The sequence below is a fragment of the Ischnura elegans genome, chromosome 2, assembly GCF_921293095.1.
Source record: "Ischnura elegans chromosome 2, ioIscEleg1.1, whole genome shotgun sequence".
In the NCBI taxonomy this organism is placed as follows: domain Eukaryota; kingdom Metazoa; phylum Arthropoda; class Insecta; order Odonata; family Coenagrionidae; genus Ischnura; species Ischnura elegans.
In genome coordinates this window covers 37729820-37757666 of record NC_060247.1, presented here as the reverse complement: position 1 = coordinate 37757666, position 27847 = coordinate 37729820, and the positions used below count along the sequence as shown (strand labels likewise).

At 39.0% G+C, this 27847-nt stretch overlaps 1 protein-coding gene across 1 annotated transcript in view; it reads left to right on the top strand.

The window, feature by feature from the left end:
* LOC124153627 overlaps window positions 1-27847 on the top strand; it is a 168391-nt gene that overhangs the window by 45843 nt on the left and 94701 nt on the right. The window lies entirely within an intron of this gene.

Here is a 27847-nt window from a genome sequence, read left to right as displayed (position 1 = left end):
CGTTAGTCTTATCAAAATTGAATAGAATACAATTCTAGGATACAGTTCTACAAGTCTAAGGATGCAATTGAATGGCTGAATCTATATATTTTTATTTATCAGTGAATCAGTTGTATACCTTTTCCACAGCAACATTGTGTACCCCAACAACTATTATCTTCACTTATCTCCGACATTATAAAAATTGCACTTGTGCACCTTGGCTTATAGACTTCTTTATTTTCAATGATATGATCTTTGAATGGTCCGACTCCACTGTACCATTATTTTTTTTTTTTTTTTGACGTCAACGGATTTCGTCTATGAAACCGAAACTTATTCAAAGAAAATATTCGGGAATTATAATTTTTTAGTTTTTCCGCGACGTAACTTCCATGAAAGCTACTTTGGTGGCTGGAAGCTATCTGGAGCGGGCATAATACACGAATTAATACAATTTCCACCCGCTCGGGGTTCACTTGACACCGATTCGCGAGGCGCTCGACTTTCAGTGCGGCAAAAAGAGGTGCATTGGGCACGGCTCGTAGCAAATTGGATACTGAAATGCTTCGAATTAACCCCTTCATTTCCGATTCAACTATCTTCGTGAAACTTACGGACAGAGCGAAACGATGTGTCAGTGTGAGAGAATATTTTGAGCTCAATGGAAAGTTGTGGAAAGTTTCTAGGTTCGCGATCTTAGAATTTGGTTTTAGCTATGATTCTTTGCTCGGCATTGGTATATAGTGTAGCCGCTTCTATAAGTGACATTAATATGGTCATGAAAACATGATGTGCTTCTAGGGAGATGTTCTCCGTGTCGCTCTGATATCTCTTATTAATAGGGTGGTTTCCTATTATTTTTGAATTTCCTAAATGGAAATATTATTTCTCCTGGAGTACATATTTCACGCTTTTAGATTTTTAAATTACAATCTCTATTTTTCACGATTAAATGAAAAGTGAAAATTATCAAGCGCGCAAAAAGTGACGGCTAAGAAAAAATCATGGGAAAAGCCCGTGTGACGTTTGGCTGTGACTGTGTGAGGCCACCTGGGTCCGAGGCTATGAACGCCGCTACGATGCAGGCTGCTTGCTGCCGAGCATGGCGGTAGCGTAGGGTACCCTGCTAGCAGGTAGCGCTTGGCTTAAATAAGGATTATTAATACCCTATCAAACGAAGGAAAATTTCCGACCACTGTCAATTTTAATTGGTGATTATTAAGAGATGTTTTCCTGACCTCGGTGCCTCATGCATGCATTGGTGATCTAAGACGATGTAAAACTCCTGACTACTCGTATAGCATCTAGGTCCCTGGGACGTCACGTGAAGTGGCATTGCATGGCCGCCAACCTGGCCTTTTTCAAATGAGGTTAAAAACCATTGACCATTGACATTCGTCTAAACTGGGATTTCTAAAACAAAAAAATTTGTATATTATGATTACACTAATGGTTGGTAACGAATCGCAATCCGTGCCTTTCGTTCTCTTTGATGAAGGAAACTTCCCTATTGAGCAAGCAATCTAACAAGCCTATCATGCCGGCTCTTGACCTCTAGTGGCTCCTAGCTCACTAAAATTCACGTAAAATCTGTGTTACGCTGTGTATTTTCTGTCGCAGTTTTCGAAGAACCGCGCATCTCTCCTTTGTATTTTTAAAATGTTTTTCATTCATCGTTAAATTTAATAAGTTCCATTCTTCATATTGGAGTGAAGCGCGCGTTGCACGTATTTTTACGAACTATATAAAGAGATGGATCATAGCATCAAAATCGTACCATCTATACCAACTATTGCACTTAAAAGGTTATCGATGACTTGCAATATTTGACGTATTATTGTATTTCCGGGGGGAAGTTAGCATTGTTTTAGCTTTCGTAAGAAAGCTGTGTCTCGATCCAATTCTTTTGAGGTCATTTGGGTGATTAAATGAATATTCTTAATGGTCAATTTTTTTCTGCTTTCTTATGTAATTGAAATGTTAAATCTTATCGCAGTGGGAAACACCGTAATTCAAGGTAAAGTTTTCTGGGAACTTGAGCAACTATATCAGTCAAAAACTTAACCCTTACTTGTTTTAGTGCTCATACTTTCGAGTAACGGTTGAGAGGCTGTTTGCCTTGTTGGAGTTTCATGGGTAAATTGACTAACCTGTTTACATTTGTGTGCAAATTTAGAAAGCAATTGCTTGCGAAAGAGATAGTGCGTCTGAGGATAGCATATTTTGGAAGTTCTACTGGACAGCTGAAAATCTGCCTGATCGAAGTCGCTATGAAAATTCTTCTGGCATCTTTTGGATTGTCGAACGAATCGGTAGTTTTCTCTTTTAATCTTCTTGTATCCTGTGCACTGTCGAAATATCGGGTGCCTTTGTACTATTTATATATTTTATCCTGAGATTGGCTTTCCTTAGAAAAAGCGCTGAAGTTTCTTTACGAAAAAAGTCTCCCTCATTCAGCCATATTCTCATCACTTGAAAATGAAAAAATGCTAAGTTTGCAGCCCATTTTACATGAGTAAGTGACGTCACGGATTTTCATCGAGTAGTTCAGAGAGTCGCAATCTTTGACGGAAAGGATAGCTCATGGGGGTATTTATGACAACGAACCTCGTCAGACGGATACACGAGGCCGAGAATCAGCGAAGAATCGGGGAACCTCTCGGCAAGAGTCAGTGACGTCATTCAGTTTTCAGCGAAATCCCGTCTATATTTCGCAAATAATAGCTCGAGAAGTAGGCGACGAATCGAAACCCTGAAAATACAGGTTTATTTGCTTTTCAAATCAGCTATGGCGAAAAAAGTCCTCCTCGTCCGGCAGTTTCCTCATTACTTGAAAATGAAAACGTTGCCGCCCATTTTTCATGAGTAAGCGACGTCATCAAAATTCTGGTCCATTGAGTAGTTCAGAGGGATCCAATCTTCGACGGAAAGAATCGCTCGTGAGAGTGTTTATGGCAATGAACTATGTGAGACGGATTTACGAGGCCGAGAACTAGCATAGAAGCGGTGAGTGACGTCATTAACTTTTCATCGAAAGGGATAAGCCCGTTGAAATCTCGCCGCAAATAGACATAGAAGCAGGCGACGGATCGGAAAAAGGGAAAATATGTGTCTCTTTATTTTTCAAACTCAAACGCAATCGCCATTAATAAATAGAAAATGGCGAACGAACCCATTATGTGCCTCTCCCTGCGGTCATCTCTCGCTTTTAACCCCTAACCTTCTCCTCTCCTACCGTTCCCCACTCCCTCTAATCTTCCCCTTCCCCAATCCATCGTCCAGCTTTCGCTTTCCCTCAAGTTCCCCATTCCATTGTACCCAACAACCCCGCGACCACTCCTACGGCCGTCTACTGCCAGCACTTCTATCGCGCTCCATTGTCTCCCGCTTCAATCGTAATGATATAACGGTATGAATATTTATAGGGGTCCTCATTCCGAACGCAGTTCTTTACCTAACGTGGGAATATAGAATCGAAGGGGAGAAGTGGGGCGAACCCTTTGCAATTGTGATCGCGAATGGGATATCCATACGAGCCCCTCACATATATTTGCCCTTCATTATCAAAAGCCTTTCCTCTCATCATTTGAATATCCTAGTGCCCTCTTGAAACCTTTCGATTTGCATGTCCCAAAGTTTTCGGGCTTGAAATAAAACTCCATTTAGTCCAGTCGCTCCAGAAGAATAGAGTGCAAGGTTGACTCTATCCAATGGATTGCTTCAAAGCGTGGAAAATTTTGATATTGACTCATTTTAAGCTGCTGAGAGTAACGGTATAGTTCATGTCCGCAGTTTAAAACTTTGATAATGCTACTAGTGCAAACAATTATCAAGTTATAGAGTGTTCTTCTCTGTCCCGTTTGAATTTGTTTGTGGAGCTGTTTGTTTGTAATTGATACTTGAATATATTGTTCACTACTTGGCTCCTCACTAAACTCTGTTAGCTTTTCCAAAAAATGCAATTTATTGTTGGATTCGCTTTTTTCTTACTCTTCAACCCTGCATTCACGCTAAGTAATTTGTATTAGCTATTAAGTACCTATATTTACACAACGAAGATATACCATACAGTTAGTGAACTTAACTCGGAATGTTTTTTTTCATTCCTTAGTGCAGTTGAATACTGCAAAAGTTGTTTTTGATTTCCATTATATTTTCACGAGAACTTTGAGCGCAACATCCCTAGTTGAAGAGTGCACGGATTCCTTAAAATCAGGGTTTTTTATCCTGCCTTAAGTTTCTATAGACTTTTCAGCAATTAAGGCATTTTTCAATCGTTATGACGTAGGTGCATAGGTTTAACTTAACCGCATGAGTCACGTTAAATCTTTGGGAAGATTTTTCAACCGTTATGACGTAGGTACATAGGTTTAAATTAACCGCATGAGTCACGCTAAATCTTTGGGATGATTATCAGGTCGTGAATACGGGAAGAAAAAGTCGTCATCGAGGCCTCAGCATTAAGACTCAACTTCCAAAAACATTGCTACCTCAAGAGCACAATATAGCGAAAAAAAATCGACGAACTTCCGAAGGTTTCAATGCCATAATGAGCGACAAAATATCTCACCAAAGCTTACATCGCGATAAAGACGTCAGTGCTGATATTCGGCTTTTTTAAACAAAAAAGTGGGGCTTCTGACAGAAACGATATTATACATCTCTGAAATCTTTTTTGATGAGCTATCCTTGAAGGTGAAAATGGAATATCATTTCACGTTTTGTTCATTGGTGCGCTTTTTAATTTATCATTCATGTTTTTTGGGTTGCGCTTTATTGGTGCATGCTATCACCGTTGCTCAAACATAAGGTCACGCCGTAATTAAGGCTCGGTTAAAAGAAAAGCAGTAGGTTTTTGGGATGGATAAAAATGCTGTGTCTGACTTTCCGTAGCTATATGCATGTACGCATTCGTATTATACGAGTAGAGCAGAAAATTGTGGTAATGCATTGATTAGCCAAAGATAGAGCATTCACATTTGGGCAATGGCACTTTAATAAGTTTTCCCTCGTGGACCCTGTCATGATGAAAATGTGCGAGTGAATATACAGAAACAATTTGGTATCTTTCTTATATTTTGGGTAAGGGCTGTTGGTAAGGACAAACCCTAGATGAGTAAGTTAAGGGGAAAGATTAGGGGGCTTTCTTATATTATTTGAGGTCCGTTCGTCGAGGGCTCTCCTATTGCTATTCTCAGAAGAGTTTCACCCGAAGAATAGGAAGGACTCTGACGTCGCTGGTTAGCGCAACCTTTTGGGATGCTGCCTCATTATTTTGCCTTTAGCAAAAGAAAGTGCATGAACATTTTAAAATATGTGTGGAGTGGATTAAATGAATATCTCTCCACGTTCATCACATAATTATATTGGAGCCTTTTGAGTGTGCCCGCTAAAATATCTATCTTGGCTAGATAACACAAACAAACCTTACTTGACAGCAATATTGAAGATAATGATAGCGTCATTTACGGTCGCCCCATATATATATTATATAGTATGTAAAGATTATTTTTATTACATTTGGAGCAAATATCGTATTACAGTGAAACCTTTGTTCACGGACACCTCTGACTTAAGAACAATATTCAATTCGCCGGCAGAAGGTGATGGATTTGTATAAGGATAGTACCTCAAGTATACGTATTCTCCCACGTACGGACACTTTTCAGGCACAATTTTACTCTTTCGCAGACGCAATCGCCAAGGGTTTTCTGACCGATCTCTCCAAAGTTGAGAGTTTTTTTTTTAAATAAAAGGATTTCATACAGCTGTCTTAAATTCCAATACTATCATACTCATATGGGGTACTATTAAGCGTAATAATGAGGTTTTCTTTTGGTCACCTCTGTCTTACGGACACTTCTCACTGACTGACACATTTCCAGGGGCCGTTAGTGTCCGTAAATGAGAGGTGTCTCTGTATTTTTTTTCTTTTGCTGGACATAACAGAATAAAGTGATCATTGTTTAAGCTTGTGCTTTTTTTCCTCTTCACCGCACGCGTCGAGCTCATTCACTCCATCCAATTGGCCTCCCGAGTACCGGTTGTTGCGCGTGCGTCCAGTGTGTACCGCAATCAAGTCCATTTATGATTCTTGCCGCTTCCCCGTCCTCCGGCGTCAATGTTTTGGTTGCGGATACGTCTGTTAGGACCGGCCTCGGAGGTTTTTTTTCGTTCTCCTTCCTCCTCCCTCCCCTCACCTCCTCGGCCGGCACACTCCCCTTCATTCCCGAGCCATCGCTCACACTGGATTTCCTTGACCTCGAAAACAAGGGCGGTTTTGGAATGGCATGTGCCGGTTTTTCGGTTGGGATGGGGAAGGTGGTGGACCAGTTTTCACGCTCAACTTCAACAGGAGCTTCACGGCGAACCGGCGCTGGGTTTTGGACTGGTGAGAGAAAAATAAAAACCAGTCATGTACGTGTCTGGCAGGATCGAAAATGATTGATACCTTGGCAATAAAATGATTATAGAGTGAAATCGAAACAGATTAGCTATTCTCCTGAATACGCTCTCTAAGGGCTCTCATCATAAGTTGTGGTGGTAAGTACCGTGGTTACTCATCGAAATTTGCAGATAAGACGAATATCGTTTTAAGGATTGAAATGGGATATCATTTTTCTTCGGATTGAGGAACTATAGCAGTGAAGGTGGGTTGCTAATGCTATTTGTTCATGGAAATGGCACTGTTTCGGGGAAGTCATAAAGAACTTTTTCATAAAAATAATCGATATAATTTATCAGTCAGATCTTTAAAAGTGAAAATGTAATCTCAAGGAGATTATCAATCAATCCAAATATCATGGTAGTCAATCCTGCTTGATTATCTCTGAAGCTGTAAGTCGCTCTTCCGTTATTACTTGTGAAAATCACCCTATATTTAAGATATATGATTTTTCCAATAAATTCGCAGTTACAAAGCGTCATTTAGAATTTTATCGTACGGGATGAGAAAGATTACAGAATCATGAAACGTCCCTCTTATAGCGATAAGTAAAGCGAATCATGCGTCTCCTTTTATTACTATTTGGCATTACGCAGTAGCAGGAAATTCTTCTCAAATGATATTCTTCTGATGCGGGCGCCATTACCGTGGAATTTGATTTTTTTTTAGATTTGTTCGCAGGACTGGACTATGGGGAAAATTTTTAAAACATGCGTTTTGTGTTGATGAATTTCAAACCCTATTAAAGTATTACATCCTTTAAACTTAAGATATTGTCTTAGAATTTTCAGAGTATTATTAGTACAATTTTCTTACTGATATTCTTATTACAGATATGATAATATAACTACCGAATTTTCGCGGTGATAAATGATTTTCATTTGAGGTGTTCCTGAATTTTGACAGAGCTTCAATCATTGCTCTGAAATTTTCAAAATAGCCAAATTTTTTAATAAGCAATTTGTCACAAGAAAAAGAAAAGACTGTTCAGCGTGGGTGATGCGTCTTCTTACTCATGCGTCTTGCACTTTAACTTGAAAAGACCAAGCTTACGGAAATGTCATGGACTTGATACGCCATAGACCGAGAAATGAAGTGCATAATATTGAAAGGTGAAATCCTTGACCTTATTTTTCTCCAAAGACATAGCGTATGCGACGATATACAGGTGGCATACGAGGACATTTAGTATCTGAGCCAAGCGAAGGACAGCGGCATCTTCCTATGTTATTAGCACAAGCTAAACTGGCGAGATTTATTTTCACATTCCTCGTAAAAGGAGATGCAATACTTCTGGTGAAATAAATTTCACTAATTCAGGCTTGATATTGGGGGATTTCGATGTATTTAGATAAAATGTGACTGCACTTTTCCACAATTATTTTAATGCGTACGACGGGTTTTGGTTGACGAGCCATGGTCTGATATAACACAGGTCCTGTACCAGATGAAGTCTTGCGCCAGATGATGGCCCTGTGAGCCGAAGTGCGTATTAAAATAATTGTGAAAAAGTGCAGTTACATTTTATTTATATTTACTTGTCGTGCTAGATATTGGCGAGATTTCTCGTCATATTCCTCGTAGAAAGAGATCCAATACTTCTGGTGAAAAAAATTTCACCGATTGGCCGACGTCAAGAAAATGTTGGTCTTGTTCCCGTATTTGGGTTGCGCTGACGTTTTTAGATCCAGTGGCCGTAATTGGCAAACCTATCTTGTTCAGTTTATCAATAAAAGTCTATACATAAACTTTGGAAACGGGTACCCAGGGCGGGCCCGCCCCGCGGGACCGCAGATACCTCTCCGGTCCGGGAACCTGTCATAGACTGTTCAGTGGCAATATAATTTCAGATATTGTTCATTTTATCCTGCTGTATTAGTGTATAAAACAGCTGCTTGGGGATGAGATCGTTTGGAAACTTGAGCAGCCCATTCATGGCTTGGTTTTAGTTGACTAGTGTTGCGTGCGCCGAGTGGAGGCATCATTCCCGCTGTCCCGGTTGTTTTTCGTGACATATTAATCGTCAACAAATTGCGCTAGCATCTTGAAATTTTCAAGCTGTTCTATGTAGACCCATTTAATTCCTGGTTGTATTTCTGATTTGAAAATTTTACATCGTTATTTTCTCGTGTGCACTTTTTTTTACTGTTAAATAGGTATACAAATGCAAACGAAAGCCTGCTATATAAACTTGGAAAATTTCACAATGATAACACAAGTGTTAAACGAGTGAAGGGTTGTTTGCACGGTACATTAGCCCGTGCGAGTTAATGTCTAAATGCATAATATCCTGAATGGACACAAAAATGCACCGTGTAACCACCCAATTTGAGCGAATGCACGTACAAAAAATAGATCCTTGGTTGATGCTTTCGTAAATGTTCGGTTCCGGTCCACGAAAATCGTTGATGCAAACGGAAATTAACTCGTACGTGTTAATGTATCGTGTAAACATGCCGTAAAAGTGGACCATTTTCAAAGTTTTCCTGTGTCATGAATTTGAAAATTTTTCCTCGGTTATTTCTAGTGTGTCTTTTTTATATTTAATTCGCGGTTAAATGTAGATAAAAGTTTATTTTATTTACTTTGGAAACTTCAAGACATTGTATATTTGAAGTACATATTAAAAGAGTAGTTCTTGACGAAAAAATACGAAATTCATGTGGTCTCTTAACGCTACGGCGACTATTCTGCTCACTGGAGCAAGGTCAGTGGATGAATTTAAAAATTTTGCCTCGGCAGTTTCTCGGGTGTAATTTTTTTAATTCAAGACGCAGACAAATGTAAACAAAACGCAAGTAAAAGTCTACTTTATTTACTTTGGAAATATGAAGACGTTGAATATTTTAAGCATTAAAAGAGTGATTTTTGACGGAAAAAAAGACCAAATTCATGTGTCCTCCCTTAATGATATGACAACTATTCTTCTCACTGGAACAAGGTCAACGGATGAATTTGAAAATTTTGCCTCGATAGTTTCTCTGGTGCATTTTTTATTTAAGATGCGTGTATGAAGAAGGATACAGGTTTATGTTGACAAAAGTCTACTTTATTTACTTTGAAAATTTCAAGACGATGAGCAAGTATTAAATGATTAATACTTGACGGAATACGAAGACATAATACAGAAAATAGATCCTTGGTTGATGCTTTCGTAAATGTTCCGTTCCGGTCCACGAAAATCGTTGGCGCAAACAGACATTAACTCGTAAGTATTAATGTATCGTGTAAACATGCCTTAAAAGTGGACCATTTTCAATATTTTTGTGTCAAGATTGTAATTTGAAAAATTTTCCCCGAAAAAAAATTATTTCTGGGGTGTAATGTTTTATATTTAAGACGCAGACGAATGCAAACAAAAGTCTATTTTATTTACTTCGGAAATTTCAAGACATTGAATATTTAAAGTATTGAAAGAGTAGTTCCTGACGAAAAAATACGAAATTCATGTGCCCTCTTACAGCGACTATTCTGCTCGCTGGAGCAAGGTCATCGGCGCCCTCGCCTTGCGAGTCAACCTTCGGATATAGCCGGCTACGGTTGGTTGGCTGAATCTTTAAGCGGAGCGCCAGCTATGTGACCGTCCATTGCTCTCGGTTGTTGACGTCAGTTCGCCGCCGGAGCCGTGAAGCATTGACCGTGGATCGGGGTACTTTCGTTTTCCGTCACGGGTGGCGGTGAGGGAATGTTAAATGTGTACTTGGATCGGCCGCCGCAAGAGTTGGCCTCGCTCCACATCGCTGCTCCTTCATGTGGTGAGATGGCCGCCGTGTATTCCTCCTTTATTTCTTTTTTTTTCCACCGGCGGATATTGGGGGGAGTAGCGACAAATGGAAATCGTTTTGCACCGCTCGGAGGATATGCGGGTAGGTTGAAGGGTGAATCATTGAAGCATAGTGAGAAGGGTGGGCACGATTCAGTAAGGACTCGGTATAAAAATATGGGAGCCTGTAAAATTCGCGGTGCTTTTGGACGGCAAAAATTCAGAAGACTATTCGGTACTAGATTTTCAACACGTGTCATTTGTAAATGTTGATATACCGCGCCCCGGAACATGGCGGCGGTGGAATCCTTATTCAGTTAGCTCCTTGGTTTCCTCCCTTGGAATAGGTACTGAACTTTTGGTGCATAACGTGCTAATTTTAGACGAAATATCTTTATTTTATTTATTTATTTATTTACACCGCACCCCCGAACATGGCGCCGGGAATCCTTATTCAGTTAGCTCCTTGGTTTCCTCCCTTGGAATAGGTACTGAACTTTTGGTGCGTAACGTGCTAATTTTGGACGAAATATCTTTATTTTATTTATTTATTAGTTATTGCTGTACCACCGAAAACAATGCCATTTGATATACCGGGGATTTTTACTTAACAATCGAACGTACACGAGCATTCATGCCCTGCATAGAGGTAACCTGCCCAGGCGGGACTCGAACGTGATACTTCTTGTGTGGGAGGCAAAGACTTTATCCCGCCGCCGCCGAGTGCCGCTCTCATTCAGTGAGAACCCAGCGGGCATCAATGTGAACCCAGCAGACCATCGGACATTTTGGCGCGTATGTCATTTTTTGTAATCCCCAGTATTTCAAACGGCAATAGGTGTACGAAACTTTCGCGCAATTTAGTATTAATGGAACATGCGAACATGCATTAGAAAGTTGCTTACCTTTATCGGACACCGTAGTCCAATCACACCTCAGCGATAGCGTTGCGAAAAACTTTTGGAGTGAGTTCCAAAACATGATTTTAGAGATTATTCCTTAATAAACAATTGATACTGAGAGTCTCCTTACCGTTTAAGTTTTAACATTTCATGTATGTATTCATACGTTATTTTAATCTAGGATAATTTGAATGATCATTAATTTTATCCGAAAACTTCCATACCGTATGGTGTGTTTTCTTTTGTCAAGTGAAGATTGTGATGTAAAACTATCGTGCTTTTGTAGCAGTGGAACGGTATTACATTGCATCTCGTTATCCTACTAGCAATAGGGTGGTTTCCTATTATATTTTTATTGTATAAATCGAAAGATTATTACTCCTGGAGTACGCATTTAACGCTTTTAGATTTTTAAATGACGATATCTATTTTTCGCGATTAAATGAAAAGTGATAATTTTCAAGCGCGCGAAAGCGCAACGGCTAAGTATGAATGATGGGAAAAACCTGTGTGACGTCATACTGGTTCCCACTGCCACCGAGTGAGATGACCTTGGGGCGAGAATATTTGCGGCACTGCGATGCAGGCTGCTAGCAGGTAGCAGAGTACCCTGCTAGCAGGTAGCGCTTGGCTTAAATAAGGATTATTAATACCTTGTCAAACGAAGGAAACTTTCCGGCCATAGGCAGTTTTAATAGGTGATTATTGAGAGATGTTTCCCTGAAGTCTGTACCTCATGCATGCATTGGTAATATCAGACTATGTAAAACTCCTATCTACTCGTATAGAAACTAGGTCCCTGTGACGTCACGTGGAGTGGCATAGCATGGCGCCAATCTGGCCTTTTTCAAATGAGGATAAAATTGACCAATGCCATTCGTCTAAACCGGTATTTCTAAAACCAAATAATTTGTATATTATGAATACACTAATGGTGGGTAACGAATCGCAATCAATGCCTTTCGTTTTCTTTGATGAAGGAAACTACCCTATTGGGCCGACTATTATCATAACTGAAGTTCCTTGAGAACCAGAATAAGCAAGTGACTTCGTGCGCAGTCACGCGTATAAGTGAAAAGTCATTCGCACCAAGAGTACAAGTCGCCGTTAAAAAGTTCATTTAGCTCTGCCAGAATTCGAACCCGGATCTTTCCAGTGTCGGTCTGGTATGATACTGGCACTGAGTTCCAACCGCGGTTTAGCCAATAGATTTTTTCGTGAATTTTACCCTTGGGGTAAATAAATTAGCCGTACCTGGATAAATACGATATCAAATTGTAAAAAGTACAAACTTGGTTATTTACTCAAGGATATACGTAAAATACTATGTCATAATTCTGTGAAATAATTTTGTTAATTCCTCTAATGTACTGATAATTTTATGTATTTTATGCACCTATACCCATGTTCAAGTATGTAAGTGAGTGCATAATTACTTATAAAATGATGTTAGTTTAAATACAGGTCCTCCTTCATGGCTACCTGCAGTTACTTGTATTGAACAGATCATTGTATGCTAAATTCTGTCGTTGAGTAGTAATAAAAATTATTTCCCATGGATACTCAATCATTTGCATGCGTTAAAATAAAAATAGGTACATGATTATCTTTTATGAGATTTAATATTTATTCCAATTTTTTCCGATTTTTGAAATTAGTGAATCATAGCGCTATGTTAAGTTGAATCGTTGTATGTCTCTAAATACGGCTGCTTTTCTTATTTAAATTCTGTAGCAATAAAATTGAATTGAGTAATGATTAAAATTATCATTTTTAATATGTTACCATCCGTTACTACTATACTCACACATATGTATACCATAAAATTCAAATATACCTACATATTATTCTCTTTTAAGAGAGAATAATTCGTTTTGATGTTAATTCTAACTCTTACGATTCTTGAAATTGGTAAATCACAGCGTTATAGCGAGTTGATTCGTTGCACCTCTCTTAATAGGGCTGCGTTTCTTGTTTACACGACCTCGCACAGTCGGCAAACTCTGTCGGTTAACCCCAAACGTGTGAGTGCGACACAGACGTGTTTTCCAGTCCTTCGCGTCGCTAATACTCGCGACGTCGTCATAACCATTCTCATGCGTCGCGCGCTGTTTGAATTAGGGCTCTCTCCCCGCCCATCCAGTGTACTACCCCCACCTCTCCTCCTGCGGGTCGCATGCGTCGTTAGCGCCCCATCACTAATTACCCTCGGTGCTCGGGGCAGCGGTCGTCCCGTACGGTGACCGGCACCCAGTAAAAGTTTCCACCACCTCCTACACCCTACCCGCCGTTTTAATTTCTTTTTCGCGCTTGAGTTTTAATTAGAGGGTCGCGCTTTCGTATTTCTTCTTTTTTTAATTTTTAATCCTCCGCGGAATGAGTCGCCGCTAATTGTTGTTTTATTTTTTAACTTTTTTTTGGGGCGAGATGTCGCCGTTTGGTCACGTTCGTACCCGGGTGTCAATGCGAAGCTTGTTAAGTGTCCGAGCGAATTTGTATCGACGCAATAAAAGTACCTCCTCGAGTTGGGGGTGTCGTACACGGATGAAATCAGTTTATTCGACCTCCTTTGATAAATATTTTCCATCGGATATGTTGTGACGAACGCGGAAGTCGTGCTCATTTGTTGACGACTCAGTCCTCATGTTATACGGGAAGAGACCGAATTGTAAAACTTCATGAGTACCTTATCGCTTAAGGCCTGTGTTGATTTTGTTGTATTATCTTAACACGAATGAAGTCAACTTTTTTCAGGGAGATATCGTGGAAAAGCATGTTAAATGATGCACAAAGATATCATTCTGTCCTTTTATTTTGCAAACTTGTACCTGATGTTGATGCATGCCAATCGAAACACGTGTGGTAGAGTGAAATATGATTCGATGCTTTCCCGGCGAATAATGTGGGTAAGCTTTTCTCGGGTTTCCCAACGGGTTAAATTATCCATGTTAGCCAACGTTTCGAGCTCCAACTCGGAGCTTCAGGGCTGCAACATAAACGACATTCAGCAGCCCTGAGGATGAGCCCCAAGTTGGAGCTCGAAATTTTTGCTAATATGGATAATTTAACCCGGTGGAATCCCGAAAAGAGTCTACTCGCGTGTGGTAGAGTTTTTTAAATTAAAATTTAGTGGATATTACGATATCCTTATTTATTATTTATCATCTATCTTAACGCGCCACGTACCGCGGCATTCAAAGTTAGAGGAGTTAGAGTGTTCAGATTGGAAATATGTACCAATTTGGACGAACTGCCTTTTTGTAAATATGGTTAAAAAGCTAATGTCCAAAATATAAATTTACCAAATCAAACATTAAAATAAGAATATTCATAATAATTAACGAAAAACAACTGGAAAAGTACTGCCGAATACCTAAAGTATGTTTTAAAATTTTTAATTTGACGCACCTAAATGACGATAATCTTCGACATCCGTCCAGAACGCTGGGGAAAAAATGACGTGAATTCTCATCATCCGTGTGCAACGTAATCATTGTTTTATATGCAAAATATTTTTTTTAGTTCTTTATGTGTTTTATGTGCTCAATTTTCCTAGAAATTTTCAAAATATTTAGCCAATAATGTGACGGCATTCCTCAATTCTCTAATTGAAAGACTAATTTTCACATCTGATCTAGGTAGCTGATTTCTAAGTCGTTGCTAAGCTCTAAAACTGCTAAAGTCAGACTAAAAGCCAAACTCTTAAAGCTAAGTCGTTGACCGAAATTATTTCCACAATTTGCTTGTTTATGAGCAATCGCATTCATCGATATTTTTCATTATTGCTGTCCGGCTCTCCGCTTAGCAATAAACAATGAAAGTTTCAATCTTATAATATCAGATAGGCTTGTATTAGATAGTAATTATTATTTTAGTTTCCTGCCTTAATTTTAATTAGCTTACTTACCTACTTCTCTGATTCTAACCATTACACACGTAAAAAAGGATTTGTTAAAAACTATGAAACAGGTATGATAGGGAGTATTTTTGTTAAATAAATTTAAAATTTGATGCAAATAATAAAGCAATTGATACATTTGATCTAGCGTTCTTGATAAATTTTATCGAACATTTTGGCATATCATAATTTGGTCAATTGTACGAAAGAGTTACGTCAAATCGACAGCATCAATTCCATACGTTTCAGAGTTTGGTAACTTTCATCGAAGTGACGATTAATTTTACATATGAACCGAAAAGTTCGATGAATTTCATCAGAACCTGATATTTCTAACTATTTTTTCTGTGCACTCTTGGATTTCCTGTACTAAATTTGCGATTGTCTAAATTTAGTCGTCGCCACTCCGTTCGATGTGTTCCTCCACATTTACAAAGACGGTTATTACCGCTATCGGCTCCGCAGTCACGTGCTGGGATGATGGGCCGAAGATTGGAAGAGTAAACAAGAAATGCTCGGCAGTTTAAGTAAGGCGGCCGCTCTCGAGAGGAGAGAGCTGGAAAACTCGTGAGCTTTGAGCCCTCGGATGCGTGATTTTTCTATTGAGTTTCATAACGCCGGAATTATAACGAGGTCGCCTCGGTTCATGGAGGTAGTTGCAGAACAAAGACCAAAGATCGACCTCACAAATTCGATTTGGGGATGTTGAGTTGTCTTTTGAGGTAAGCGTCGCCGCGCCGGCTTGAAGTTCACTGTTGTGGTCCTAGACAGGGGCGCAGCTAGAAATTAAAGCTAGGGGGGGTTTTAGGCGCAACTAATACTTACGGGTGTTGTGGTATTGCATACCCACCAGGGTAAGCAGGAGTTGCGGGGGCCCTCCTCCCGAAAATTTTTTAGAATAATGGTTCAAAATGGCTAGTTTTACGGCTTTCTGAGGGATATAGGGATATTTGATCAATCCTAACACTATTATTTAAGTAATACTGATCCAAATAAGTAAAATGGATTAAACATAAAAATTTATCTGAGCTCTGGGGGGGGTTTTATCCCCCAAAACCCCCCCCTCGCTGCGCCACTGGTCCTAGATATTTTGCTTCCTGTACTAAGACAGTTGGAAGTAAGCGAACATAATGACCGGGGCGTACTGAATTTGATTAAATTATATGTTGGAATGTGTTATCCCTGCCTCACTTTCGCTTATTGAGATTTAAATTTTTCTATTAGACGCATATTTTATCTTCAAGATCGAGAGATTTTTCATATTAAAAAATTGCTATTTTTGGGCTACTGTGTTTGCCATGTAAACCTTTCTGGCCGTTCATAATTTTTTTAAGTTATAAAAATTTAATTCTTTTTATTGCTTATATTTCTAAAAGTTATCAACTTAATTATTTTTTGCACGATTACTTATGTATGCTTCTATTAAGGAAGTCAAGCAATGAAATAAGTATAGTTCCTTCTTGTGAAAATAGATTGAGCATTAGTTATTCGCTATTAATGATAAACTATATAGTGCCGAATATTCTCTTAAATCGAGGAAGCTTTATCTATGAATTCGAAGCATCTTATCTTAATCATCATTTCAGACGTTACTTCGTGGTAACTTATGGCATAATGATTTCAGTTATTCTAGTTTTAGTTCCATCAAATTTATTTCAAATTTTTATATTCATTTTCAACTAAAACAAGTATCAAGGAAAATAAAATCAACATTTAACATTTAACGAGGGCCGACAATTGAGAACTTTTATTACTTTACCATTATTTATGAAAAGTAATAATGTGTAGACTCGTAATACCATGGCATGGTATGGAATTGTGTATCTGACTTTTGTAATTTGCTTGAGTCACGTTAGTATAAATATTTCGTATAGTTTCCCCAATGATTCGAGGTTATGAATTGTATTTGAAATGCGCGCGCTTTACGGAATGGGGTCTTTACGTCATTGCCTAGGTTGATCAATACTTGTGCCGAAAATGTGAGGGCTTAGATGACGTTGACGATTTTGATTAGATGTCTGCGGCATGCTAATTCGCGTCCATTCCGGTTTTCCAACGATAAACGGATCGCGAACCCTGGCTGGCTGGAATTGAATCGCTCCGTTCACCGTAGTCCCCTCCCACCTCCTCTCCTGCGTCACGTCTCGTGCTCATTTCGGCGGAAATTTGAATTCCCTTGTTTTCGTCTCCCCTTCTATCGATTGGCCGATTTATTTTTCGGCGTTTGGGAAGGGGGGGGGGGGAAAGGGGGTGTTGGAGCGGACGTCACTGGTTGCCGTAAGCCGTCACAACCATCGCGCTGCTTCTTCGTTCTTTGTGAGAGACAGGAGAGGGGAGAATTGGAGGTTTAAGGGGGAGGATGATTTACGTCACTGAAAGGAGACTACCGCTGCCGCCACAGCCGGAGGAGGCAGGATAATGGAGTAGAGTCAGGCGGTGAGTCAAGCAATCGCATTCGATTCATTACTTCCGCCAATCTATTCCGCCGGTTGTTGGTTGTTATCGATTATTGCGTCACAGGCTGGCTAGCGGAAAATGAGTTTTATCGTCAAGTCTAATTTCACTTTTTCTCGGTGTAATTTTCTGCTCTCTCAACTTTTCTTTATACTAGGAGAGGAAAAAAATGTGATTGTTGGTTGAAAAACTTCATGTAATTTTTATGATTTCAAAAGAAATCAAAACAATGTTTTAATAAAATATTTTCATCATAATCCCCAGGGACTTTTTATTGAACTGTGACTGGTTTCCTAAGAGCGAGTACGATGACAAAGTTCCGGTTCTAGTCACAATTTTCACGCTTTCACGTGATTTATTTGCTCTGGAGGCGTGACATTTTGTTGTTTTTTTAATCAATATTTTTTAGTCCTTGGGAATCTCGGAGCTAGTATAATTAGCGGATACTGAGTCACATCCGCTCGGTAACAGTCTTAATTTTTTTATTCCCTTTATTTTTAAATAATCAGATGTTTTCAGAGACTATATATATGTTTAAATTGAGAACTCCCTGAACTCAGTCAAATTTAATAATATTTTCCCTGGGAGTCAATACTTCGTGAAAAATGTGAGTTAATGAAAAATTTAATTTACTCTAGAATTAAAGTTATAAAAATGCAGCAGGATTGAGATGTGCAAGAGAGAGAGAGAGAGAGAGTAAATGACCAAACATTTACTCTTACAAAAATAACCATCTTGAAAACAGGAATAGGTAAATTTTTAACTACACTGCAGGAACTCGCCGAAGCATTTGAGGACGCAAAATTTGATTTATTCTCACTATAAAAGTTTCCCTCTTGGTATCAAAATTGACATTAGAAATGAAGTGCTGGAGGGCTAGTTGACTCTAGAACTCGTTGAGGGATAAAATTTTATATTTGTATTTGTCCTGAAAAATGACTGTTTGTATCGATGGGGTTACTAAAAAAATGCAAGGTTCAAGGTTGATTCTTAATATTATAGAGGAGGGAAAGAAAAAAAACCGCTCACAGTTGGTGACATCATTAATAATTCTTGTTCCTTTATTCGTTCAGAAACGCTTATTGATGTAAGATATCGTTCACAATAGTGTAAGCAACAGTAAACCCTTTGAGAACGATTCGCGAAGGCGAAGAGTGGTGGAGAAGCGGCAACATCCTCATAATTAGTTTGTGACATGATCAACTTACTTTTCAAAGGGTTTACACCTTCCATTTTTCGTCATCGATAACACTGGTGGGAGGCGACGGATCGGAAACGGATAAATACCAGTCTCTTTCTTTCAAATCCTTTCACAATTTGCAGTAAAATAAAATTGATAAGGCTATTACTACCCTAATTGAATCATTTTTGGAAAGCAGTAACTAATAACATTGTTTGGATATTCCCTAGATTGCCCATGTTGCGAATTTATGCTGGAAATTTTGCGTCAGAAGATCTTTTCCGAATGGGATACTTTTGGACGGAGAGACTGCGGCCATATATCCCTCTTGGGTGCAGTCAACCCTCCCAACACTCATTTGTAATCTGTAGGACACGACCGCTGAGCCCTTGCGATGATGAGATGAAAATCACGTCGCCAAAGAAACTCTGGGATCGGACTGGCTGCCTTCATTTTTTTCTATTCCTTCTCCGTGTTTTTTTTTGTCTTTTATTGCTCCACGTGCATGTGCTTTCGTTCGCGTCGCCCCTCGGCCCTCCTTTGATTTTTCGCTCCGCGATTCTCGTTTATTTTTATTTTCGTCTCATAGGTGGACCGTGATGTTAACCAGGAGCGCGCGCTACCTTACTTGCGCGCATGAAGACGCTACTCTTCATTTTTTTCTAACCTCCGCGTTAGTGCACTTTAGTAAGCCTTGCCGTGAGGCAGAGCGTGCCTGAATAACTATTCCCTCCCCTCGTTTCACGGAGACTATTCGCATGGGCTATATAGCTATCTATGTCCCTGGGAGGGGGGCCTCCCCCCTGCCCACAAAGCCTGTGTCCCTCGTTGAGGAACTCCTCAGAAAAATTTGACGAATCAAAATTGTGGCGTCCTCGCTTCAACGCTGTTTTTCTGAAAATGTTATGGCAGCTAACTCTGCGGAAAAGACGCAGCATAGTCGTAAAAGAGTAAATGATGAATATATTATGAATGTAAATATCATTGTTTGGGCTACAAAAATCCCTTTAAATGTTATAAAGAAATGTCATCAGAAATTAGACTTAATTTAAGATCGTAAAATGTTAAATTTAAAAATAAATGCGGAGGATAAATGCCTCTTGAAGTGGGGTAACCACCGGATTCACCTGGAAGTGGTCCTGGGTCTCCCTATAGACTCCCCAGTCATATTCTTCGCCTACGCTATGACGTTTCCTCGGTGGGAGAAATGTGAAATTTAGTATTTTTCCTCGCCACAGAACATTTTCTTTATTCTCGACGGGGTTCAGCGTCTCATTTACAGTATAGGATGGTTAGAATAAAAACTTTGAGAAACACCAGCAGTTCTTTTTTATGCCTTAAACCAGGGGCGAAGAAAATGGGGAAGGGAAGTTGGGGGAATGAGGTATAATTTCAGTCAAGGAATAAAGTCATTATTTTGAAGCCATTAAGGAAGAGAGTAGAAGTCTTAACTAAATAATAGGTGCTAATAAATGCAAGTCGTAATTTCCTTAGAGCACTTTCTTTTTATTTCTAACGGCTGGATCCTTACACCCCCTGCCACACACGTTTTAGGAGGCTTGCGGGGTATTATGTAGATGTAGATAGCCCTGTTCATAGGTACTTCTTCATGATTAGTTTTTCTTTGTTTATGTTTTACCATCATCCATGATGTTAGATCATTCCCTTTGCGCTACCTATAGGTGTGGCGGCTAGTGTGCTGCGTGGATCCCTGATTTAGTGTTGCGTGGAGGACTTCCAGTGCAACACTCCGTCCGTCGGATGGGACGTTAAATCTATGCGCCGTTAGTTAGGGGCAGGCTAATGCCGATGCAGGGTTTCTCTCCACCCTTCCTTCCCTAACCCTCCGTATATAATATAATAATTATTATAATAATTTTAATTCCTCATAATACAATCGTACATGAAATAAAAATAAAGGATTTAAGAATACCGGGACTAGCCACGGTGATATCTTTACGCAATGCACAAATTGTGCGAAAAAATCCTTAGAGAAAAAAATATTCACCCTGACCAGGATACGAACCCGGATCCCCCATTTCTTTAGCCAGTTAAGCTACCGATGCGTCATTCTTTCCTGTGGGTAAATGAAAATAAAGATTTGTAGTTAGACACCCTTTGATTGAACTTTCGCCTCTCCTTAGGGTTGTCGTCTCACTCATAAACAAATAAAATCTCAAATTCTAAATTTTAATATGGCCTGTATTGCATGCATATTTTTCTCTTTTATAAACTTTTACCTAACTGCTGGAGTGCGAAAAAGAGAAGAAAAAAACAGAAAAACAGATGCATATGACCTTAGCTATCGGTCGCCACCACTGAATACCATACCCACCGTGCGATTTGAAGTAAGATTGGCGGGTTTCGATGAGTCAAATACCTCATCTCCTATCACCCGTCCCCCCTCCCCTCCTTCCCTGCGTTATAAACCCCACTCCACCCCCTCCGACTACCGTGCACGACATGGCCTCGTGTTTAAGTATGGATTTGTTCGGGGTGGTGGTGTGGGGGAGTGGGAGGGGCGGTAGAGGGTGCGGGGGAGGCCTGTGTCCACTTGCGTCACTAACTCCCCCTCCACTCATCCACCCCTCCCCTCCGGACTCAACGAAACCAACCCCTCCCTCCCTCTCCTCCAACCCCCTCTACATCCCCAACTCTAAGAGTCTTGGAGGCTGAAACCACCCTCCCACGCGAATAATAACGCCAACAACCCCCGCCCCAGGAGCAGTTAGACGCGACCTCGCACACAGGCAGACGCCGGGCTACGCTTTGGACGCTGACAATGATTTCTTCCTTCGCATCCGACCCAGACTCCTATACGCCCACACACACGGAAAGTCTCCCCGGGGGCAGAGAGGGTGGACGCCACGGATCAGAGAGGAGGATTTTATGGTTTTCAGTGGTAGTTCGGATATCGGACAACGCCAGTGCGATACAAGGAAGAAGAATGATATAGATAATTTATATAACACCCGTTTGACGTATGAGTCAGTAAGATTCGCCATGATTTAGTTTCGCATCAATACAAAGAAAAGCCCTACAGCCATCCATTTAAGCTATTACTTCTTTTTATAGCCGTGTTGTAGAGGTTGACCGCTCGCTCTTACGCGGTGATTTCCAAAAACATATTTATGAGTCTAAATTGAAAAAAAGATGAACTGAGTGAAGATTTCAACATCTTAAACCGTCTGATTTGATCCTCATGTATCTTAAAGAGCGTGATTCAATATAATTAATGATGGTAAGATAGGAACAAAGAAAAATTTTCAGTGAAGTAGTACCTATGAACTCACCTATTCTTTCACTAAGACCCTCCACCTCAACGGCTTCAAAACAATGACTTTTCTTCTTGATTGAAATTACTTATCCTTCCCCATACTTCCCTCCTCCCTTGTTTAGGATATAAATGAAAAAACTGTTGTTGCTCCATGTCTTTGTTCGAACCATTTGATATTGGTATGAGTCGTGCAACCCCGTCGAGAAAAAAGGAAGTTTTCCGTGGCGTGGTTATGGTTTTCTCATTATTTCCGAATTTGACTTAAAGTTAGTGTTGTAAAAAAATGCTTATTTAATATAACCTAATACTACTGCATTGTGTAAAATTTCATTGAGAGACAACTTTTTAATAGAAAAATTAATGCTATATTTTCCTTTATTTGGTATGATGATATGTAGATTCGTATAATAGTGTATTGCAATTGTATTAGGAAAAAAATACCGATTTTTAAATTGCCTCTAGGGTTTGAGAAAATTTAATGGCAAAGCGTGCCAAACGCTAAAAATATAGGATTATGCGGTCAAAAGCTGCTCTCCAACAGGAATATTAGAATAAACGCATAACTATGATACATTTTTCAAGTCGCTTAAACGGGTCTTTCTCTGGGAAGGATTCAAAATAATCTCAGACGCATGAAATAACAAGCTGATAAGCCGGCGATCAAATTTTGGCGCGGGTTCGAATGAAAGTATTTTTCTTTTACTTGACTCTTGTGGAACATTCTTCAAAGTTTATTTTTCTCTGACATCCGTCTTACAAAAAGGGTTCAGTTTGTTTCAGTTGCTCTCTATAGCTAGAGAAGATCTGGAAGGGATTGTCACTGCTACCTAGTGTTGTATGAATGCACTTCATCTTGCTTAAGCAATTTGGAGTATTAATCGCAACATATGTAATTACATTATTATAACAGTATCCTGGTGTGGGGTCATTTTGAGTCATACCTATGCGATGAAATGTTTACGGTGGGAAATTGTTAATCTAAGTCTCTGTGAATGAGTTAATTACTAATTAAGGTTTTCAATATTCTGGGAACACCCCCAATCGGAGTGTAAATGCCATAATGTTTCTAGTAATGCAATATTCTTTTGGCTAAGGAATCTTTGCGTACCTTCCAGAGTGGATTTTTTCAGCCTTTATCAATGCAGGTATTTTCTTTGCCGTTATTGAAAATGAACTCATAACCTAGAAGGAACCAAGGTTCGTCGAATGTTCCTAAATTGTCGTGATTACAAAAATGAAATAAAAGGAGTCTCGAGATATGTGGATACATATATCGCCTGGACTATTGCTTTTATAGTATTCATCATCGTCCATTACCAAAGATATTATTTGAACTGTGGAGTTTTCTGGTAATTAATTACAGAGAGAAATTTTAAATTAATACTCAAAATTCGAATGCAGATGAATCTCAAGGGATATGGTAGATTTAAATGTTGACACCATGAAAATTTAATAATTTGTTGAGGAGACTCATTTTAAAAGCACTCTTCTCCAGTAATTTTCCAATTGGTTGATAAATATCAAAATTCTTAAGTGCAGCCGATTTTCAAACGCACGTTATCAGTCGCAGACCCACTCGTAATCCAAAATATATCGCATCCCATTGGTCATTGAATTAGTCTAGTTGATTTATTGTCCCGAGCTGACGCCACATACGGGCGCTCGGGGTTTAAATTGGATTCCGAATTGATTTCCACCAAAACTTCGTGTGCAGTGAATGTGTCTGCCACAAAATTGGTGCGAAATTTGTCTTTCCCTTAAGAGCTGAGTGAGAAAGAAAAGAGTGAGAGAAAGAGGTCGCCCATCCATTGCAACCTTTGGCCTCGTTCGCAGCAACTTAAATTGGCGTAACTAAAAAGTTGAAACACGAGAAATGCGTCTTCTGATTCACCGCAACTTAAAGTGACGTAACTCGACTCGGAATGAACCGTGGCTAAGAAAAGAACTAATTTATCATAAATTTAGCCATTTGGTTGGCAAGTTAGTAATGTCTACTATCAGTCATGAAAACTAGCGCAACTTCTCTTATCCTAATAGAAAGTTACTTCCCACCTAATATGGTGGGATGCTAAAACATTAGTGAACTAAGCGCCACTGGGAATTTTCCATAAATAATTTAAATTTCTTTGTGCGACGTGATTCGATACATTCAGGAGACGATAATGCAAAATGCATCGAAACGAAATTAAGAATGTGGATAATTGACGGTAGGTATGTCTTAATTAACCAATTATTTATTCTGATTTGATGATTGATAATCGGTCTCAGCTAGGATTTGTGGAATATTTCACTTATAGGTCAGGTTGATATTAAGTTACGCCAACTTAAGCTGTTGTGAACGGGGCCTCTACCCCTACTCCACACCCCCACCCTCTCACACCCCTTCCTTCTTTTCACACCGTCCCTCGCCAGTATCAGAAATATTTTCGGGGACTGTAGTGACGTCAGGAGTTATCGATGAGAGCTGCTCTCGTCGTGATTTGATGTCACAAGAGTCGTAGCGGAGGGTTGAAGAGAGTCATCAAGGATTTTACGGAGAATGTTGGGCGTTTTTTTTGTTAACATTAAAGGTGCACCACCCACCGACAACGTTCATTTACATATGCATACAACCCTGCAAGCCGCTCAATAGGCATGTGGCGAGATGTTAGCACACTAGCCTATATCAAAAAAAAGAAAAGGTTATGTGCATATTTATTTCCACGTATCATCTATTAAAGTCGTTTAATCTTCGGGGAAAACTAATTCGCACAACTATCCGTTAGGTTAAATATCTCTTTTTAATTTATCGTTTCCGTCTGGCCTCGAAATATAGTGAGGTTCTAAGATGATGTTCTTCCTGTCGCTCTGAAATATAATAGTTATAATCAGCGGCGTAGTGAGGGGGGTTCCAACACCCCCTTGAAATATAAAAACAGTTACTTTGCTTTAAAATAATGAAAAATTAATAATTTACTTAGGACTTCTTTGAAAAATGAAGTTATTTCGATTATGAAAAGTGTTAAATTTTAGTTCAAAGTTAAATAGAATTAGCTTCTTACCCTCTACTTAGAACTCTGTTTTTTTTTAATTCCCCCTTCCCCTGGTTTTGGAAACCCCTCCCCACCGAGCAAAATTCCTGGCTACCATACTGGTTATAATAGCAATTTAACTGTATTCCACTCATACAAACTTACAGTATATTCTTTACAAAAGCAGTGGAATGCATAAGTACATATTTGAACCTGTTTTTGGGCTAATATCACACATTGTTCCAACAGAACTGGTGCTATCAATGTATAATACGAATTTGCTTGGTTCTTTGCTCTTAAAATCTTTTTATCCAGTCATTCCCTCAAGGAAAGCTTTTCTCTGAAAAAGTAAATGAAACAAAATTCATGAAAAAAGGACGGTAATTTTCGCTTTTTATTATTTTAAACTTACGAGAAAATGTCTGAATGAAGATTATTGTATTTTATTTCTTTTTCTTCCTTGTACAGAATTTTTCTAACGAATGGCTATGTCGGGTCTGAGAGGGGTACAGATGTTATATAAAATGCGATTAAAAGCAGGAAGAAACAATTATGCTTAAAAAAACACTGCCGGTTTTGAAATCCCTTTTAGAGGTCTTCTGCCCGACAAACGAGCTGGAGATTACTCATCCCAATATTGTCTCAAAGTTAGGTCGATTTGGTAAATGTGCCTGCGGACTTCTTCACTTAAAATGTATTTTGTTCTCGTATGCTATCGCCTCTGCCCTAGACCTCATTCCAGGCTATTTTTTTCATCTTACTTCACTGTCCAGACATAACACGATAGCGGCATTAGTAAAGTAGATTTAGGAAAAGGCGAGACATCTTAATATATATTTGGGATGGATTTCTTCATTTGGAATGTCTCCATGTGTGGCCCCGTTTTTTGACTGATTTCTGCGATTTCTTTATTTTAATTGGTCGTGTATTTAGATGGAGAAATATTTTTTACGGATAATTACTGTTGTGTACGGGAGATCGTTAATAAAAAAGTGTTAATAGTTCATAGGCATCACAACAGCTGCTTCCAATCCGTACATTTTATATGTCAAAATAGAAATTCCTATACCCCAAGCGTTAATCTACAATATGTTTGGTACTCGGTTTATATAAGCATTCAGTTTATGGTATATGATCTAAAATTCTTATGCATCGTTAGAGAAATTAATGTATTCTATTTTATTATGCTTATGCTATTTGGATAATTGTAATGGAAGGCGTCGTGAAGGATAGATGGATTTAACTATTTTAAACAGGTGGCGTTTGAAAGTGGGAAAAAACTTATATTTGAATTCATTTTATTTAATGGTACTCAGTTATCCATATCTTTTTTATTTTACGATATTCATAAGAGTGAAAATTTATCGATCCTTTGGTAAAAGATTGCAGTACCTGAAAAAATCATCTTCGTGTATGGCATTAATTATGTAATTGCCCGTTGCCGTGTAAAAAAGTGGTAACCAAGCAGATAATCCATCTAAATAGTTACAATCCAGTTGAAGAAAGCATAATTGATTCGTTTAATATTATTTTCTAGTTCTTCTTAAATTGGAAATCTTTGTGCATCTTGTCGTCATCTTCAGGTGAAGAAAGGGTTTTCGGCCTAGCAACCGACTTCACGTTTCGACGGGAATGAAGGTCTTATTGTCGCTTGCATGCGTTATCAGACAAACTGATTTGTGACCGCAAATAGGAACCCATGAAACGATGCATCGCCCTTGTGCTATTTGGAAGCAGGGAGAAAAACATCTCCGAGTCCTAGAGGTGTCTTGCTATTTGGATTGACGTAATGATCCAAGCTCTCTCACGCTGAAAGCAGCTAGTATAATGCAATGTTTACTCCGAACTGTTTGTTCCACGTATCAATTCCCGAAAAGTTCGGAAGAAAAAGTTACAATTCTCATGTATTTCCTGACGATACTGCATTTTTTGTTTTCCTAGGAATTTTCTGCCTATTATTAAGGTGAAATCCATTCAAATTTCGATTTATTTTTCTTTTGGTTTATATAATTCAAATTTGAAAATTGAGAATATTTTTTGCTGCAATTTCATTTTAAACGATTATTTTCTGTTGTTGGTGATGCTAAGATTTGAGTTGTTCTAAATTTCAGAATTCTTTTGGTGACGTAATGAATGACATTCAAGTTAAGTTTGTAATACCTTATGACAATGTTGAACTTTTGTGAGTCCAAGTAAATCGTGTATATATTTACAGATTTAGAAAGTTTTTCATTGCATATTTCTTCATGTTTTCCAAGTATTAATTATGGGCATATCTAATGATTTTAAGATGCAGATGGGAGGAGAGAATCTCTGTTCCCTTGGGTACGGCAGGAAATCGTCGTTTTCCTTGCTCAACTCGTGGCGTAGAAAGTTTTCCTATCCGTACCCTCCCTGTGTTCGAGACCCCTTCACTTTGGAGAATAGTGTCCTAATCCAAGCATGCTTCACTGATCTGAAATTTCTCTCCATTCTTCTGTCTTGGGAAATAATCGCCCTCTTCCTCGCCCGTTAAATTGCTTCTTTATTTTTATTTTTCTACCGTAGCGTCGTGCGTTGCGATTCCCTCGTCAGCCATTTGCATTCTTAAACCGCAGCTGTATCCTTTCGAGATTTGATACAGTTATCTTATATGTTTAGCGCAGTGAAAACTTAACCCGTAGTTCCTATTCTCGAAAACAATGCTAAACAATGGATTAATTACCTGGTGTGTCGTAGTTTTGCACCAAGATCAAAAAATGTTTAACATTAAATCAAAATACTTTTTTTTAATGTCGCTATATCTCGCAGATGAATTAGAAGTATTTAATTAAGAGGGTGCATCATTTCCGCTCGACTAGCTTTTATTCGGGACATTTAAAATTTAATTTTTCGTGCTACAATTGTCGTGGTGTACGAGTTAGAATCTTTACAGCATTTACTTGTAAATGGAGAA